The sequence below is a fragment of the Rhopalosiphum maidis genome, chromosome 4 (genome assembly GCF_003676215.2).
Source record: "Rhopalosiphum maidis isolate BTI-1 chromosome 4, ASM367621v3, whole genome shotgun sequence".
In the NCBI taxonomy this organism is placed as follows: domain Eukaryota; kingdom Metazoa; phylum Arthropoda; class Insecta; order Hemiptera; family Aphididae; genus Rhopalosiphum; species Rhopalosiphum maidis.
The window spans coordinates 18,607,294-18,629,751 of record NC_040880.1 but is presented as its reverse complement, the minus strand read 5'-3'; positions in this window follow the sequence as shown (position 1 = coordinate 18,629,751).

The window sequence follows — 22,458 nt, the reverse complement described above, 5'->3', positions numbered from 1 at the left end:
TTCAACATATATTCTTTATAATATAAGAAAAACTGTGTGGATACTTTACTTATACTCGTAAGATGAAGGTAAACAACATATTATATTGTAATGATGACTAGTGATTAACATTCCAAATTAAAATTAACAAAATAATTAATAATGTAAAATAATATGCAGCATTATATATACATTTTAGACTTTGGTTGGAGTAATTATTTTAAGTGTCTATAAGTACAGATTTTATTGTAAAAAATGTGTTTGGGTTAAGTTTCAACTTCGAGAGAAGTTTCTAATAGAAAATTGAATCAAGTAGGTACTTTTGGAAGATATCTTTAAAGTAAAAATTTCCAATCTTTAAAAAAAATTGAGAAACAAATTGGATAGTGAGCACTACTTTGTCGTGTTGAGTGTAACTCATTATTGAGTAAATCACTATATTGGATTTTGTTAAATTTGAATTCAATGACAACCCATCGAATACGACGAAAAAAGATTCTGAAGCAAAGATTGTCTACATTTTGGTAACCATGGTTACAAAACAATTATTTTAATTGGATTTGCGTAAAAATTCCCGTTTTTTCTTAATTTTTTTTTTGATTATAAATAAAAATACTGGGAATTTTTAATTTTGACCTTTTTAAAATATAAACTACATCCAAATGATCAAATTTCTATCTAAAACAACCTTTATAATGAAACATGAAGCATTTTTAAACTATATAGATAAAAAAAATAAAAATATATACATTTATTTTTTCGCTTAACCTGATTTTTTTTACAAAATTTATTTTGTTTTTTTTTTTTTTTTTTGTTTTAATTAAAACAAATAATTACAGTTGTTGAGACTTGACATTTTCACCAAATATTTATACTTTTTAGTTTTTACTGTATATTACATTTATTGTTTTTTTAGTAAACAAACTTTATTACAATAAAGTTCTTCATAAGTTATTCATACCTAAATTAAAAAATATCGAATATATATAAAAGTTTAAACTTCTTACGAAATTCATCAATAAATATTTAGGTGGCACAATAAAATTATGAATTAAATTTTCAATCAAACTATTATGTAATTACTAATTTGTTCAGAAATATAAGAAAATTGTATCCATATTTTTGAAAAATACAGTCGTCTGGTTTTAACAATATTAGTTATTACATATTTGTAAAAACGAGATCCAACTTAAACAGTGATAGTAAGTAATTTTTTTTGGAAAATAATTATTATTCATACACTTTATTTTGACCCAGAACCAATTTTGTATTTTTTTTTCTTTATTTTTTGAGATATTTATATAATTGTAATAATTCTAAAATCATCGTATACTTATCAGATAGAGTATCATTATGGTGCAATTTTAACGAATGACTACAACTTTATACTCCTATATAAGTTAATAAAAAGTTATAAAACTATAGAGTTAATTTTGAATGTTATAAGCTTTTAGATGTTAGCTTGCCTACAGGGTCAAAAGTTTTGGTCGTATAACCGAGTGTGGGACTATCTGTTTAATAGCTGTATAATAAAGGTTTGGTAATGATTTGTTAAAAATCCCATATTTACTCACTATGCATAATATTATGCCATATTTTTAGCAAACTAAAAAGTATATTGATTTAATTTATTACCACAGAACAAGGCACAAAGTATCTAAAACATATAAATTTAAATAAAACATCAATAAATATTAATAGCTTACGTAACCGGAAATAAATGTAATATGTCAAGAATTAAGTAAATATTGGGTTTAGCTTCCAGCCAAGTGACCTAAATGCCGACTGATGGCTTGTACAAATAACGAACAATAAACAATCTCCCATACTATATTCGTATAATGGTTCCTAGTTATTTTATTTTAGTGTAATTTATTAAAAACGATTTATTTAGTATAATATATATAATGTCGTTTAATAATAGCGTAGAAAAAAACTGCAACAGCTAGTTCAATGCACTGTATAAGACTTTGTATATTACTTCTATGTATTCTATATTATTATTATTATTTGTTTTTAATTTAAAAACACTTACTTCTTACAAAGGAAATTCTGTTTTCGATTTATTATTTATATTATTTTATTATTTGCCATCGCTATTATTTCATATTGAGGATTTATATTAATTGTTTGAATGTGAAAGAATATTTACAAAGAGGTTTATTTACTTAAAATTTGTAAATCTCGGATTGCAAATTTAAAAAATGGCGAAATGGCTGCAAGATCGTATTTTATTATGCAAACCAATATCGTTATGTACAACTTTAATTATTCCATCTCATTGATAACCGTATAGCTGTATTGATACCGTTTACTGATTCATTTCTATCAGGTGTTACGATTCAAACGTTTGGTGGTTCATTCCTAACCTAATAATAAAATAATAAAACGTATACCTCACGCAGACCGTCATGGAGTCGACGAATTAATACAAAACTACTATATTGTATTATAGCGTACAATGCATATGGTTTCAAAAATTCCGTGGTTACTTCAACGAGTATCTTCTTCGATGGTGAACAATTAAAAATATAATTACGGGTCACAGTAATAATGGTAAGTAATAATATTATTTAATGTGTTCATCTTATCTTTCACGCGCATAATTGACCACATTGTAAAAGGGAAAAAAATCAATACACTGTCAGTAATCAAATTAATATAGTACAATATATATATGTATATATTCATTATTTCTGTTCCTCTAAAAATATGGAAATCGTTGTTCTCAGCTGAAGTTTTCTTCGTAGAGGCATTTTGAATCTTGGTAAATATTAACATTATATTGCCACATATTATAATTAAGTAGGACAGTTGAACTTAAAGCTAAGCTGAAAAACAAAATGACCGGTGCAGCCACCACGCTTTGCTCCAAATTTTAAAAACTAATTAGTTATTGTAAAAAGTAGGTAATAAAATTCTTTTTTAAGAAATTATATTATCAAGCTTCAAATTTGACTAAAAAGAAAACTGCTGCCGAGCGTAATATAATAGCAAAATCGTGGCCAAACAGGTACTTACTGTATATAGGTAAGGTATAAAGTAAAAATAAGGAGAAAAAAGGGAAGTGTAGACAAATAGAATAAGGAATACATAGTAGATTAAAAGCTTGAAAATTATAAATATCAGTACATTTTTAGGCCATGTTTTCTGAGCTTTTTTTTTTGATATATATTATAATACGCGTTCTATACTCACATTTTATACGATTTTCTTCAAGGGACCGGATGATTAAAATTTGCCATTTATTCGTGTTATTTGTTACGACTAACGTTAACACTCGTAAATAAAAAAGTGACGATAAGAAAACGAAAGATATCAAATATTATAATATTATATCTTATAAAGTTATGTAAATTTTTTACAGCCTTAATAAAAAGTAACATAAATTGTACTTTATAGTATAGATTTAATTGACGCACATCATACAGTCTGATATTATTGTTATTATTTCGTCTGGCAAGTAAAAAACAACTTTACGTGGATAATGGAATAAAGACACACGCATGTACATAGAACTAGGTAGTCTTATTAAACACTATACTTGGTGAAAATAAAATACAGCTATTTAATATTAACTAAAAATAAATAAAATTGGTAGGAGTACCTATTATTATTATCGATTAACGTTTATATAAAAATGATATATATATAATTTTTACGTAACTTTTAAGATGACAAATAACATTATACAATTTGGACGATCATAAATGTTTAAATCACAAAAATTAATTTTTCATAAATAAATGAAGTGTTATATCTATAATTATTTCAAGAAGTTTAAAAATTAAACTACATTTTAAATAATGACCATAATAGTAGATAAACGTATTACGTTAAAAAATCGCCTTAAATGTTAGTGTAAAAATCATGAGAAATCGCTTGAATTTCGTAATCGAATTTAACTTATCTTCAAGTACTCAAATGAAAGACAAATATTAATATATACCTATTATACCTATATGATATCCAAAAGCGGAATATTTGGACGTTTAAACGAATTCAAATGGCTAAAAGTCAATTGGTTTTTAGTGTTCTAGTTGACTAAGTCGAATGGTTGACATGGTAAAAAATTGGCAATAATTAATAATACAATAAATTATTAATTCTATAAACATTTTTTCAAGGAAACTGAGAAATGTATGTGACTATGCTTTAACTGGCTGTAATCGACGGTTTATTTTTCATCAGTGATTTTACCATAGGTACTCCACTATATTACACTGTTTCTAATAAATAAAATTGTGGTTTACTCTATAGTCCATAGTGGGTACTTGTTAATGTACGTTGGTAAACATTGAGATGAACGACTGTATAAGTACTCTTTCGAAAGTTGGCATCAGTTACAATAGTTACAGTATTATCGAATTGCATTCTATTATCTTATAATGATAAACAATAAGTTAAGATGTACCTATAGTATTTGAAAGCATTTTTAACCTCATGGTTTGGTCTTAGTTGAGTTAGTTGCAATAGCCGATAAACACGCTTGCCGTGAATCACTGAAATGTGATATTTTGACCAAAATTATATAAGTAGAAAGTTGTTTTTTTAAGTACCACTTAAAAATGCGTTTCTATTGGGTATATTATTTTTATAAATATGCATGATATGATTGAAGAATTCTTTTAAATTTTTAAAAATATGTATTGTAAAAAGTTATTTACTCAATATAAAAATCTATTTTATTTTATAATGGCAATCAATAATAGTTTTTCGCGCTTATAGTTGGTCAGCTATTTTTTTATTTTGACCTATTTTAAGTGACGACAAAAATCTACATCTCAATTCATTTGAACTTTGTACTAACTCCTTAAAATAAATCAGTTCAATACAAAAATGAATTTATTATTAAAATGCGCAAACAGGCTATGTAGATAATCTAAATTTTTCCAAATAAAAATATTGTATATTATTATTGTTGAGGTCAATTTGGGAGAAAATATGATTTTGTATTAACAGTGTGTATTGTTCTTATAGCTTTAACCATTGATATGAATATATTTTTATTAATTCACTATTTTTGATCGATTTTGAGTAATTTAGTCAGGTATTATATAGTTATGTGAATGATAATGTAACCACCTGTTATTAAAAAATCTCCGAATGCAATTTTTTTTTACATTCAGAATTCATTAAAATTATTGATTAAAGTGGTTATTTGTAAATATTGTAAGTCTCAACTATTTACACAAGGGTGGAAAACTCAGATATTTATAAAGAATAATTATTATTTTTGTTTGTTTATCATGCAAACACAATGTACATATTATTTTGTTTAATTTATGTAAGAAATTCGGAATTATGTATAATTCAATACTATTGATTTAAATTAATGAAAAATACTTCTCTTATATAATATTGTAAAAATTGAAAAATGTATTAAACCTGATATTAGCCTTAGATATTTATATTTATTTATACTTATATAAACAAGCACGACAGATACTGAGTATGTAAACAAATCTAAAATGTAATGAATAAACATTTTTTCACTTTCAAGAGATTATAAATTCAACTTTAAAACTATTATTCTCCAAATTCAATAAACATTTCAAACACCGAACGAATGTGGCTATTGAAATAATATTAAAATCATAAATCAAAAAGTTATTACTAAAGTCACGTAAAAACCAGATGATATCGGTATTAGTAAAACGTGCACAGGTAAGTTATTATTTAGTTATTTAACTATTGAAATAGATATTTTAATCAGTAGCTAAAAATATTTTTAACTATAGAAAATAGTTAAAATCGAACTTACATTATTATAATGTTACAGAATATTGTTAAGCTAAATTAAAATGTTTTATTATAAAATGGATTGATGGATAGGTATTTATATACATAACTTTACTATAGGTAATAAAATACTTATGAATGTGTGCAATTTATTCATAGTAACGAATAAAATAAAATAAAAATCCAAATTGTTTCGTCATATTGATTTTGAATTTTGCATCAATTTTTATTGTAGTAGAAACGTGAGTTAAAGTTAAAGTTTAATATACCAAGTCAAAATTACAATGTAGTAATATTTACAGAAGAATTTCTGCAAATCAGTTTCGTTGTGTTTGACTGAATTTTATTATTATACGATCGGCATCCATAAAAGTATTGCGTTTTCGTGCACATTACGTAGGTATAATGACTTAGCAGACGCAATAATAATCGAACGTTTTTAGACGATATTTGGCAAGACAACGCATCGTTTTAAATGTTATCGATACTGATACTTTTGTAATAAGTTTTTTGCTCGTTCCGTGATTATAGGCATAAATTTGCATTGTTAGAAGGGGGGGGGGGGCTAAAATTATAAACATTGAACAGGCTCGTGGAGGGCTTCGACTCCCACACCCCCTACATATAAATTTTACAATTTTATTGTAACATTTATTATACAAAATGAATATAAAAACTTCAAAATTATTTATTTAACGGCGTATAATACATACATTTTAATCGTTGTCGTTATAAAATATTAACGTATAGCTCAATATTTTTGATTTTATTACAAATTTACAATACAAAATTTATACATAAAGCTTAAATGTTCACATAACACAGGTATCTACCGGTTATCGGATATCCTGATTAGGAATTATGTCTTATATTTTATAATGTTTTCTAATAAATAACCTTAAATTTCTTGAAAAAGCCCAAAGCCCTCCTGAGTCCACCCAATTCACGCCTACGTATACCTCGTTAGACTCGACGTTCGTGCTTTGATACATACCATTCGAACGTACGTAGTTGTTATGTGACATGTAGCAACGCGTTTAGCGAAGAAATATCAGTCACTCGTTTAATGTTACTTTAAGACAGTTGATTCAATTTTTCTAGGGTTTCAATTTCATTTAAAAATCGTGGTTGTTAACGTGAACCTGATATGAGACTGAAAATTCGTAAAGCTCTTTCAGTAGAGGTATGAACTCGGGAAACGCCAACGCGCCTACATCACTACCATAACTGAATACAAAGGGACGCAAAATATTTCGTCGTCTGCACACCACACGATTTACATATCATTATGCACTCGTATTACACTGTCAGGATTAGATGTATGCTTATACGTATAATAATATTATAATATATTTGAAAAATAATTATAATATTTGATATTGTTTATTAATTAAAAATAAAATATTTTGTATAGTAATTTTACCCTGGTGATTAAATATTTTACCGTACATTATTTTATATGCGTGTTAATATTTTTTATAATGAAGTTGTCGTTGCGTTTCAGTAACAAAATTTATTGGTAATGAATAATTTTAGTAAATTTTTGTTAGAAAATCTGTGATAAAATATATCACTTAACTATACAACCATCAAATCATGAATCGGTACTAGAAAATAATTCTTACTAATAACTATTAACAATATATTTTAAACCATATTATAAATAATCGAGTTAGAAAGTAAGTTACGCTAATAAAAATCATTAACTGAACACAGTAATTATTGGTTATTTATTTAAAATGCAGAGATTCATAGTAAATAACACACCACTAATATTTTGCGTCTTGCATCTAGGATCACAAATTGCAATACGCATAATCTAACATTAGCAGAACTCTGAAACTATAGAATTATGTATTTTATTGATTTTGAGTGAAATAAAATTTTTAAATAAAGTTACATACATAGCAAAATTATAAATTTATTAAAATTATTTAAAAAACCTATATGGTACGGCAAAGTGTGTCACGATCGTTACGTAAATATGACCGTTTTTCATTAGATTTAGTCCAACTGTTTTATCGCATAAAGTAAATTGCGTGTCATAAATAATAAAATAAAAATGTGTTTTGAAAATTTCATGGATAGTTGTTGAATAATTGTATCAACACACATTGCTGATATTTAAAGAGTGTACAAGATGTTACTAATAATAATATAATAGGTATATGTACTCATAAAAACCACTCCTGAACACTTCTGATAAAAAAAGGCCGATAAGCGTATAAAGATCTCAATTTTCATTTGACTAACTAAAATAATTAATATGAAAACTGTAGCCTGTATAATAATAATTAGTAATCGTCCGGTTTCATTTTAAAAATACACGTGTAAGACGGCGTAGTGAATAAGCAATTTAGGTACACAAATGCACGCAATACTAGATGAATAATGCAAATAATGTGCATAATATCATTATAATATTATTATAATCTTATTGTGTAACAAAATTTAATGTATCAGGGCAGTTGCAGTTACTGGAAACATTGATAAAGACAAAAATACATTTTCCAAATTAATTGCGGACCACGTAAATTTGTTTTATTAAAAACATAATTTTATTCAATATTGTATTTATCTTTTAATTTTAACAAACTTAATAACATGTGTATTGCAGTTTACTATAGTCATTAAAAAAAAAAATCGAATAGATAAAACAATATCTCATATATAGTGTAGATTTTCTCGTAGTGTAAACGTTTCAAAAATATTTATGGTAAAAGGAATCTTTATACCATATAATAATTCGTACGTGTTTTGTTGAAGTAACACGTGTTCGCAATTTTAAGGGGGCTATAATAATCTATACACACACAAGAAAAATTTTAATTCAAATCATCATGCGTTTGCATACGAATATATTATGACGTATTATAAATTTCATGAATCAAATATAAACATAAAAAATAGAAATATTACAGGTGTTTTGTTGGTAAGGTAACCGATCAGATAAACAAAAATGTAATATTATTGTTTTATTTATCGATATATTATTATGATTATTATTATTATAAATATAATATACTAAGTTTTTTGAAAACAAAATAGTTATTTAAATTTAAAAAAAAAAGTATCACAAAATTAAATTAGAGCATTTTTAACACTTAATAAGATGTATATATTATATATACTATTACTCAGAATAGTATATAATATAATATGGATTGATTCTCGTAATATTTATAAAAAAATAATATAATTTCAGATTGTCATTATAGTATATTTATCACATGTGATTATAACTAAGTGTATCGCATACTTGAAAGTTTAAACAATTGTATAATATAATTGTTGAATTTTTGACATTAATTATAATGGAAATTCACAAAACAAATAAAACATTATTGGGGAGACTGGGATTTAACGGGACACCTAACTTATAAATCATCATATATTCATTGTTACGTTTAAATATAAAAATACATAAATACTGTTTTTAAAAATGTTCATTTGGAGATGATATCGAAATATAGCGTGTTATATTATAGTTATAAAATGATTTATGCTTAATGGGAAAGCGGCATAATAGGAGAACAAAAAAATATATTTCTCACGTTATTGATTTACATGTTGTTTGAATAACAAATTTAAGTAGTCATCATTTTTTTTTTTTTATTATATATACAAAATATGTATTTATTATAAAGTAGCACAGTAACTAACGTCTTAAAGTTAATGCAATTTTAATTAATTAAAGATTTTTCTCGATATGACTTTATTAGTCGCAAACAAAATTCGTTTTAACTAACATTCAGAACAATTGATATAATCTAAAAATATATTTTCAATTGTAATAAAGTCTTAAGCTACCTATCAAATTTTAGTTTGTGTATAACATGACCTTGCTGACCGTATTTTGGATTTTGACACGAGATCTGCTTGTGACTCGCAGACGGTCAAAACTTTAATATAAATATTAAGTAAAATCAAACTTTAAAAAGATATATGCTAAGGATAATTTAAAGTTTTAAAATTACCTTTTTACTTAAACGATACAAAATCGTAGCTCTATCAGTTTAAAATAATATAATTATTTTAACCGCGGTGTGTTTTTATGTTATGTTTATCGATATATGTATATAATTCAGAAAGTTAGAATATAAAAGAACAAAGAACAACACTACAAAATAAATCAAGAGGAGCGTTTGAAAACCAGTGTTTATGATACTTTCACCGATCAATGGAATACAATGAAAAATGAATAGCGTCGTCCAGTGTTTACAATCAGCACTAGAATGCTGGGTATAAATTAACGACAGCAATTTTAGGCAGTGAAAAAAAATATTGCGTAATGGTTGATGCTTGATATATTTTTGAAAAAAGTCGTGTAAAAAAATATCTGTGAGGGAGGAACAACGAATTTTTTAAATACTTTATACGATTTGATAAATTTAAAACATTTAAGATGCAACTTAGATTATCTACTGATGTCGTATGATTGCATTATTATTTCATATTTGTTGCATAAATTAAAAATTGCTACTAAATCATAATTTATAAATTTCTCTGTATTTCGTTCAGTTTCAATCATCTTGAGCGTAATATTCAATATCGTGCGTTCTGTACTTTAACTTTACGAAGGTTTATAGTTTCATATAGATGTGTATTTCGTTACAGCGAAAGAGCTATTGGTTTTATAGCGTTGACGTGTTTTTTTCTTGTTTTATTGGAAAACACTACAATTGCTAAACGTAAAATTTTTAGTGGGTTTTGTTCAATAAACTATGTAAAATTGAATACCAATGGTAGTTTTTCGATTTTTCAAAACGTTTTTGTCAAAATATTGTTACGTAGCGAAAATCGTTGAACACAATTTTTAAAAAAATCTAAAACTTTGGATTAATTATCGTAGCTATTCTTACGATTTCGTATTTTTACTGGAGTTCAAGACACATGTATATTATAGGTTAAAAGTATAGGTATGTTTTTTTTGTAAAAAAAATATTCGCATAGTATAATAAATATTACAGTAAGCCATACATTATACATACTTTGTTTAAGATGTAGAAATGAATAATTCAAAATCTTGAAAACAATAAATGTATTGATAATCATAAAAAATAAAACGTATGCTTCATTTTTTATAAAACTTTAAAATTCTAAAAACAGGTAATCGCACTATTATTACATTTTTTAAAATATATCCGTTTTTTTTTTTCATAATACATTGATTTGTGTTTGAACTGTTTGAAGAGTTGAACCGTCGGCCGATTAATATTCAAAGCACAATGAAAGGGGTCCGTCTCAGAAATTAAAATTTTTTATACTACAGTCCACAGCTGTTATATTATATCTGTATTCTGTATGCGGTGTAACGCAATATTAACGACCGGGACGACTGCGATGTTATGGATATTTCCAAGTTGATGGTATTATTTAACCTCATTAGCCAAATTGGCGCTCTTATTTGCGGACATCATGTACTCATATTATAATGCTTTTGTACGTTGGTCGTGTAATTTCATTTAGAAAAGCATTCATAGAGCGAAATGCGCTACATGTTTTTGTAACGGTTTGTTCGCGAATACTATTAAAATCGGATAAATCATATTGATTATATATTATAATAACATATCTAGTAAAAATGTAAAACACGAATAAATAAATAAGGAAGACGTTATACCACAGTTGTCCTTATTTGGTATACAACTTTTTATAGCATCTGTTATAATAGTTATTTTATGTTAGGTTACCGGTGACCATTAAACTATTTAACCGTGGTTTATTACAGCTTTCGTGAGCATGAATAACTATAAGAACTAAAAATAGATGTATGTTTAATATATTAATGATTAATAAAATTACGTAGAAAAATTTAACAATTTTTTTAGAGCCGCATAAAACTGGCCAAATATAATCTGATTTAAATTAGAGTCATGTGGTTATATAATTTAAACATTATTTCATATTATTAATATTTTTTTTTTTTTTTATAAATGCGAATAAAATAAATATTTATTAACTATATTATTTAAAAAGGAAAATAGTGTTTGAAAAGTACTGATTTTTAGACACAATTTTTATTTAAGTATAAAAACAAAAAAAAAATAGTTCTGCTCATAATCATTTTTACTTTGTGTTGATTTATGATCGATTTCAATAAATTAATGTAACATTTATTCTTTATATAATTAGTGTCTCTGACCGGTATGAGAAATTTTTATACATAGGTAAATCTTTTTTTTTTTTTAATTACATATACCTTCATAACTATTTAAATGGATTTCTTATTTGTAAAAATATACGTTTTATTATTATAAATTGAAATTATCATACGGGTTGAATGATGATGACGTGTGCACATGGCTCTCAGTATCAATCATTCTTAGACGGTGGTATGGCACACACCTTTGTCGATGCTATAAAATCCCACAATTTACATTTCAAATACTTTCCGGTAACTGGGGAAAATATATGCGTATTAATATATTGTATACGATCGCGCTCTCTTCATTAACAATCACGCAAGCCAATGATTCACAAAAACGTCAGAATGCAAAATGAACTGTTTATTAAACTGTTTGTTTAATAAAAACAAATATTGATTGATTTTTTTTTATGTCAACATTTTATAGTGTAATATACATCATATAATAAAAAAAAATATTATGTATAACATGCCCACAAATATCGAAGAACAATTTTGTGAATATGTCCGAATTCCTTTTGTTGTTCTCCTACATACTGAACAGTATCGTATGTGACAGCCAACAACAGTCTACCGAAGAATCTATAATTTTTTATACACATTAAATCGAATGCACATTCACGCAGTAACACACTGTTATTTATTAGAAATAATTTTTTTATTTTGAATAATATTTCTGCATTAAAATACCGATAGTTTAGGTAATATAAGTTGTATGGAGTCGCATATTATTTAAACTGCTGTAATTTTATACTATATTTAGTAGAGCTTGGGACTTAATGTATAGAGAATGGTATAATATTATTATATGCTTGAATGTAAATACGGAAAAAAGTGATTCGATACCAATTTGTATTGTCATCGTCTATAATTTTAATTTAAAAATTTTGAATGCATATTATTTTTTATCAAGTATAAAAAATAAAAATACCAAACATTAAGGATATTTTTAAAAGTTATAAAAATAAAAACTAAATGTATACAAGTAAATATAGGACCTATATTATACGTATACTAGATAGAAAATAATATAATAATATATTTATTTAGATAAATATTTTTTGTTTTCTTCTTTAGATAAGAAAAATATTTTAATTCTTAGTTGACTGTTTTTTTTTTAGCTTTGTAACTGTACATTTAAAAGCACAGTTCAAAAGTTTTTTAGAGCATTTATAACTGATAATATTAACAATACATGAGATTTTATTTTAGTTAGAATTATAATATTAGTGAAAACTAAGTAAACACTATACTTATATGTATTTTGTTACAACTCATTCGTTGATAAAAAAATACCATCAATGTTAATATAATATCAATTTATTTAAAAATATTTAATATAACTTTAAATGCTTACTCTTTTATGAGAGCTTTTTATTTCTGGAATTACTCTAGGTAAGTTTTTCTCGTACTTATATAGGTAACTGTTTAATATTTTTAAAATTGATAATAAAAAAAGTTATAGGAAAAATAACATTTGATATTAGCATAAAAGTATATTAATTATCTAAGTATTTTGCTTTTTTAATATAAAATATCAAGATGATTATTAAAATACATTATTTTTTTTAAAATTAAGTCTATAGTAAAAAACGTATTTAAATACATAATAAGAGAGAATTTATTTATTGATAGGTATACAAACTTACTTACTATGAATATATTAAAGTCATGCGACTATAACTGAAAACAGTGAAAACCTTAAACAATTATTAAAGTATAATTTGACATTTCACCTGGCGATGACAAAAATAACGGATATGAATTTTTATACCTCAAATAATGATATATTATGTGTATAAAATCCCCGTCAGCTACGATGTAATAAAATAGCGTTAACGATATTGAAAAGAATAAAGGATAAATATAGTATTTCCTATGCTAAACTGATGTGTTCGCACCGCTAAATACAATACAAATACAAATCAAATGTAAAACGGTTCAAATCCTCTTGGTATTTTTCGTCTATTTTTCAATTATATATTGTTACAAATCTCATACAATATTTTTTGAACGAAATAAATGTTGTGGATTTTTTAAGAGTAGCTTGAAGGCGAATTCATACAATTATTAACTAAAATAAAATTATAAACCAAGTATCAAAAAACAAGCTTGGATTTAATAGAAGATAAAATATAATTAGGGTTACCGGCATTTTGCCCGAATCAAAATTCCCGATTGAACTTTTTCCGGAATGGTATTTTACCCGAAAATCCGAATATAAATTACAATACATATAAAAATAAAAATGAATTAATACGATTAATAATAATATAATAATTGCGGTAATTTAATAATTTAATATTTTAAAATCGATAAATAATAATACGTATAAAATATTTATATTATTATTTATCTATTGGGCGTATTGATATAATACGCCCAATAGATATATACTATATATCTAAGCTTTATAGTACTTTTTGAGGTATACAAACGATAATAATCATAATAATAGTATCACTAGCGCGCGATGATATAGGTGTAAAATACAAAACAATAATTAAATGTTCGTGTGGTTAAGATATTAATAGTATATATATGTCGTTGTAACGACGGTAAATTGCGATAAAGGTAAAATACCCATACTTTTTTGCAAATACTATCTTTATCTTTAATAGGTATAAAATATAATACATAGAAAATACACCAATAGATAAAAAAAAATTTTTATTTTTACTTTTTTTTTTATTTCAGGAACAATAACCATCGGGAAAAAGGTGTTCGGGAAAACAGGTTTCGGGTTTTCGGACTTTCGGGCAAAATACTATTCGGTAAAAAATTCATTCGGGAAAAAATGAATAAATTATCAGAATTGTGTCTAGTGCCAATAGTAAGGGTTGTCAGTAAGTTATTAGAAAAAAAACTAAAAAGCTGTGGCTTGATAATAAAAATTGATTGGGTAAAAAAGGTACATATAAATAACTTCAAATACACAGTGTAATTTACTACTTAATGATGCTATAATATAAAAAAAAAATTTTGTTAAAAAATGCGCAATCATTGTTTATTTAATGCAGAAATTAAGAATCAAAGCTTAAGCTATTTTAATTATACAGAGTTGTCATAACATTATAAATATCTAATTGAAATATTAGTTAAAAATATTTTTGACAATTAAACATTATTTTCTTGTTAATTATTTAAAGTTTATTTATTTAAAATATGATTTGCAAATCTTGATTGAAAATTAATAGATCAAGAATATGTTGAATATAGATTTTTTTAGAAAGTTAGTTACTTACTAGACTTGAAGTATAGTCTATTGATCTAAAGATCTTAAATATTAGAAGTTACCTAATATTTTTTTTCATTTTTTTGTATAGAATTTAAAGTATTTTTAAATAAAAGTAGAAATATTTAATAATTATTTTAGCATTATTTTTAAAGCAGTTAACCATTTAATTTTAAAATAATATTACAACTAAAGATGTATAAGTTAGACACAAATAATATTTATTATTGTGCATTTATATGAGCTAATACTTATAATACACGAATATTAATTCATCATTTGGTTTTCATTGAACAAAAATTATATTGTTTAAAAGTAAAAAAAAAATGTATTGATCATATTTTGAGTTGCCAAATTTGAATACAGACTATATGGTCTACGATAACAATCTTGTCCATCTTATCTAAAAAGGAATGAGGACATTCGTAGATATTTAACATTCAAAACAATATAGCTAGATACATTTAAGAAGTGAACGATGATCTAATGTTGTAATATTTTTATGATACTATATCATCTTTAAAAACTTAAATATTATTAATTATAAATTTAATTAAAAGTAAAATAACACGATAATAGGTATATTAATATATTATATTCTAATAAATTTGTTTTGACTCATATGTCATCTTTCCATTTTATTTTGTCAGTAGATGTCGCTGTCATTATTTATTTCATTTTCAGGTTTATATAACCTGCAACTGTTTGGTGAAAAACAATATTATTTTTCTTTATTCTCACACAAGTCCAGTGGCGTATACAAATGGGATCAAGGATATCAGACATCAGTTATCAATAGTAATAGTGTTGTTGGCGTATAGGACATCGAATGATTATATATTTTTTTAAATAAATAGAGTTTAATTTTGCCAATTTGAGCACTGTACTACCTAAATTATACAACATAATAGAAAATAATAATAATTATAATACATTATATTATGTCATTAATCAGTTATATTCCACAGTAAACACGCGTCATTTGATTAAATATTTGTTATTTCTGAATTATCGAATGACAAAAGATTGTCGATTGTGTTTATATATTTTATCAAACGATTATCTACCGTGAATAACAAAATATTATTTTAAATTTTGATATTTATTAGTAGATTATAATACATTTGTTTAGTGGATTTTGATTGTTTTAACGAATACATTTTTTAATAAATATCAGTCAACATCTTTCGCTAAAAATCTTAAGATCGTTGTCTAATTTGGATTTTCTCCATATACTAATCCACATGTCCACGACTGTACCAGTCGAAAGTATTAGCACTACAAAGTTACTTTACGTGAAATTGTACTGCAGAAGCTTAAGTACGGAATAAAACCTTAAACGAACATAAACTAATTTCATTAAGCTGTTTATAAACAAGTCTGAGACGTTTTAAAATTTCCAGCGACTAAGATTCAAACAGAACAAAAAGATATATTGTGGTGAGTGCAACAATGTTTCCGTCTAAATAGTGCGAATATATACCAAAGTTTATATTGTATTAATCCATTTGAGATCGCGGCGTAGTGACGAGAATTAAAATAGGTAGAAATACTATCGTGTTGTATTCCAGAATATAGGTAATAGTTTTGTTCATGGTATTTATGTAAGTATCTTAATTCGGTTCATTTATAGGGAATTTGTTTAATATTATAATATGTAGTACTAACATTAAAATCAATTTAAAAAAAAGGTCGGAAAATGAGCACTACTCTGATGTACATTAGGTATCGTGTGATAGATAATATATTAAATTTGAATTAAAAGTAAATATGGCTTTATACGAAAAACAATTCTCATTATTATTCATATTATTTATTTTAACAAAAGATTTATAATACAATAGGTTGAATTAAATTTTCTCAAAAATAAACATTTAAAATATCATTTTGCGTATAGAATATAATTATTTACTTATACGTTCTGAGTATGGAATACATTTTTTAAATTATAATAAAATAATGAAAATCGTTGTTTATATTTTAAACATGTAATTTCATCTAAATTTTAACTTAAAATGTATAAAAAAATTATTAATTATTTCAGTATAAATTAATACGAGGAACTTTGTATTCAAATGTTAAACATTAGCTATGAAAATAGTATATTTTATAATTTTTCAATTTCAATAATGTGCAGATGTTCACGAACTTTTGATTGAACTTCATATGTTCATAAATAAATAAATGGTACTTACTGATAAATTTTTTTTTTTAAATTCTAGGTATGAAAATGTATGAGGAATTTTGTATTAAACGAACAATTTTTATGTGTTTTTATTGTATTTTTAGTGTTGGAGGAAAGATAATAAATACAGTATTAATCTTATTTACGGTTTGTATAATGGACGATACAGAAGATTTTTCCGATAATAAATCGTTTAATGCTCTAAAACAATCTAAGAACTACGTAAAAGATTTTTAGCTAGTTGATTCAGTATCTTGAGAATGATTTTGTTAAAATTTATCGAGTATAAAAGAAATTGACTAGGTAATATAACGAAAATTTTATCGACACAATCCTAAAATTGTATTTTTATATTAGACTATATACAATTACGTATAATATAATAAATATGTAAATAATTTTTTTAATTATTAATATTTCATGGAGTCGAATGTATTCAATTTAATATATTTACATTAATAACTATTCGAGTATTGTAAACATTTTAAGATTATTACAAATATTTTTAATTTGAATTTACATTATAAATGCATTATTTTTTTCAAAATTCTAATACATTTTGTATTTTTTAGAAACATTTACTGTTGTATTATATTTGAAACTGGTCTTGTCGTCATTTGAGTATTTTATACCATCCTCATTAAAAACGAATTTTAATCTAACTTTTATGATAAAGTATATTACCTAAAGGCAAGATTTATCCTCTACATTCTGAAGCAGATTATTTCAAAAGTATAACAAGACTACAATTAATCACTGTTTTTAAACAAAAAAAAAAAAAAAAAATTGAAATAAAGTTATTATTATTTTGGATTAAACAATTGTTATTATTTTTAAATAGAAAACAATATTTTATATTTTAATGAAGCAAACATTTGTTTGTTGACTTTTTTGTTACGTTTTTTTTGCAGATGTGCTGTTATGTTGAAATGTTAATTATATAAAGCAAATTCTTTGAAAGTCATTCTGCATTTTTTTTCATTTGATTTAAAAATAATAAACATTTCTTTCATATTTATTTGCACAAATAGTTTCGAATATCAATTTTGGAGGATTTTTATTTGAATTCATACATATCTTTTTTATTTTTTCGCTTGTAATATTATTTTTAAATTACTTTTAATTTTAATAGTACCACTATAACCTTGCGATACAGTATTATAATGTAATTACTTGTTTTTTAGATTCTTCTATATTATTTTTATAATTTAATGAAAATCAAATCATTTCGTGATGTAGAATATAAATGATAATGAATAATCATAAAATTTAAAAATAAAATAGAAAAAATGAGAATTAAATTAATTAATAAAATACCTACTACGACTTTAACCAAATAAGTGGTATATGGGCATGTTTTTTAAAGAATTTTTTTCAACTTAAAATAAATATTTAATATTTCATCGACTACCCTATTTTTCATTCTTTGCAACCATTTTTATGCTTCATAATAATCAACGTAATTATTTGTAGATAATAACTCGTATTTATAATACCATCAATACACTATTGTTATAACTTTAATAATCAATGCATTGCATCTATATTAACATATATTATAGTTGGTATACATTAAAATCGTGTAATAAATTATATCGCACATAAAATGATAATGTTTTGAATTGTTCACTTTCCTATAATATAGTAAAATGTTAAATGTAATTTATTGATAATAACGTTTTTTTTTTTTTTCTCGTATCATAAAGAGTGTAATACATTATTGCACGTTATTTAAATATAATTAAATTTGTTCAAAACACATAATTTAATTGTTTAAAAAACGAATGTGATTAGTCTTATGTAAACATTATATATTTGCGTCAGTTTTTAATTATTTTAAGCAAATTTAAAAATCTACAAGGTAATTATTATAAGTCACCCATACGGATGGACGTTATTATATTATGATATTAAAAAAACTATGTGAATTATCGGTTGCAGTTCAAAAGTTGATTTGACTTATGCAAAACTGAACAAGTATATAACAGATGGGAGAAAGCATAGGACGTAGGTAGGTACTTTAATAATCCCGAAAAGAGGAAATACGATAAAAAATTTTAGTGTGAAGAGCGATTTCTGATCGGACACAAATTGTCAATGTTGATTTATTTTCCGTTGTTCTTTTGTTGTCTTCAGAAGCCCAATGGAACCAACTCTACTAGACCGCACCCAACCAAAAAACTTTAAACTTTTAAGTTATTTATCATTTTATATATCTCTGAAACAACAACTTGTTTCTAAATTTTATAACAATGCTTTCCACAACTTGAAAGTTAAACGGGACTATTGAGACTGTTAAAATCACTCGAGGGAATAACATTTTTCAAATCAGACGCATGCAAAATTTCAAACGCGGAAGGCGCATTATTATTCAATAAAAAGAAACAATAATAAATGCATAGCCCATGGGTAGTGTTTTGAAAAATATATTTTCCATAATATTAGAAAAACAAAAATATTATTTTGATATTTCACATCGATAATAGTTTCCGGTGAATGTGTTTCTATAATTTATTTATTTATTTTTTTAAGAAACTATGGATAACTTTTTATCCATTTTAAGTTTAAAATACAACGCCGTTATTATACTTTTTATATAAATATTCTATTTTCACAAATACCAAAGCTAATTTATAATTATTTTAATTTTATAGATAAAAATTTTTTTATGATTGTTTTATAACATACAATGATAGGTATATTAATAAAAAATAGCTCAAGAAATTGCATTAAAGTGAGCATATTTTCGTACATCGATATTATTAATTTTCATTTTGTTATGATTGTTATTACTGTACGCACGCTACTACAAAAATAATACAATTTGTTGCAATAATTGTATTATATTTTCTATATTTTAGATATTAATGTAAGTGTACTCTAGTTAACTTTAATAATTTTCTCGAGGGAAATACCTATTAAAGTTTATAATAAAATAAAAAAATAATTGTTAATAATTAATCATAATTTATATGGAGAGTCAGTTTGAATATATTTTATGATTTAGTTCATTAAATTAAAATATTCATTTTTTTCAAAAATTAGATTTCAGAGGCTTATAAAAAAATGTATGCCTACGTATGTTTGATATTTTTAAATTACTTAAAATACAACTTATGAGAAACCTTGTATTTTGATTTTAAGACTTTTGAGCGAGGAAAAAACGTTTTTTGTTACATAAATTTTTAGGAAAAAATTTAAATGATTGAACATTATATATATAAACAGCTGAATCAGTCTAATTTACATTTAAATTTATACAATAATAAATTTATATTTTAAGGTTTTATCCAATTTTGAAAAAAATAATCTTTTAGTGTCCATACAAAATTAATATGATTACGTTAAATTGTATTTTAATTTCAATAAGAACAACTTATGAGGAATTTTGAATAGTATAATTGATACATTTTGCTATTATATATATTTTTTTTTACTTTGACTACTCTGTAAGGTAATAAGAACTACAAAAATAAAAAACACACATCCTTGTAAATCTAATTTAAAATAATTCCAATAATAATTATCTTAATAGATATTTATGTATATTTATTCATAAAAACAACTCATGCTTATGATTAAAATTTTAATTTAAATCATTTATAAATTGTTTACGGTTTGGTTATATTTCCTTTCGTTTCTGACCAGTCCACCTCTAAATTTTGTACTTGTCTATAACAATTGTATTTCTTTAAGCTTTATTGCAGTTAATTATTTTATATTTTATTTTTCTATTATATTTTATTCTAAGGTTAGTACTAGTATATATTATACGTTATTTTATATTTAATTATAAAATTTCGTGAAAGTTTCTTTAAAAACTTACTCTAATTTAATATATAAATAAACTTTAAAAAGTTAGATTTTTAAAAGTTTTGAATAAAAGTAAATACATTTTGAAAGTACACATAATGTTGTATTTTCTAATTAATAGTTTAGTATTTTAATTTAAGTATAGAAGTACTATCAAAAATGAATGTTAAAATAAAGAGTTGTATTTTATAATTAAATAATATAGTATTTAGATTAATGTACAAGATTGTATACAAAATTTAATAAAAAAAAATATCAACTACCAGTTCGATTACAATATTCCTTATTAAGTATTTAAAATAAAAATGTATTTAAGTTATTTTCGATAATAATATATTGTCGATTGGCTTACATTTCTATTTTCGTAAGAACAATCGTGTACAGAAAAAAATATTAATTTATATTTACCTTTTTTGTTTTTTGGTAACTGTAATTCAATCATATTCGCATAATTCTTTCTATTTGTATACAGACATATATGATATGCATCTATGATTGAATAATGGGTATTGACCCATAAACATCAATAGCTTCTATCATAGAATGCCAATACCGAATTCTGTCAAACATTTCGTATTTAGGATAGACAAAAAAAAAAAAAAAAAAAATAATGTTTACACCACCAACGCGTTGTGTGGTACTGTAATCTGATTTCGTCGTATTGTCAACACCTTGCCCGTTTATTTTGCGTGTGATTGTATTCCAAATAACCACGCGCGCCAAGGTGTGAAAGTAACCATTAATAACGTCATTTTTTTATTTATTATTATTGCATTTTTTATTTTTTATTTTATTTTTTTACCGAAGGAATATCATTTGCGGATAACGTCAAAAGCTTAGTGACACTGCCGTTCGAAACAGCTAGCTGACAGTAAAATAATTCGTCATGAAATTCGAGGCTGCCGTCACCGTGCCAGTCTAGTCATGAAGACCCAACTGAAAACTTTAATGACGTAAGCCGGCGGCCTAACATGAAAAAGTTATTATAATATTTTTATCCTTAGTTATTTATAGTTTTTATATAGGTGTAACATGAATCAAAATTATTTTACAATCGTTGTATAATTTGAAGTGTATTTTTAACAATAAATTGTTAAAATTATTTTAAACGGATGAAATTTATAGCATAATATTACACTTCTACAAATATAGTACGCGATTATTAACATTCACATAAAATGATAAGAACTCCACAGTCTTCGTATAAAATAAGCTGCTAAGAGATACAACTAATGGAAACACGCACACAAAAAAAAAAAAAAAAATTGAATCCAATAAATGCCGAAAACGAAACCCTAAAATATTTAAAATTCTATTTAATTTAGGTATATATATTTTACATACAACATCGTTTGA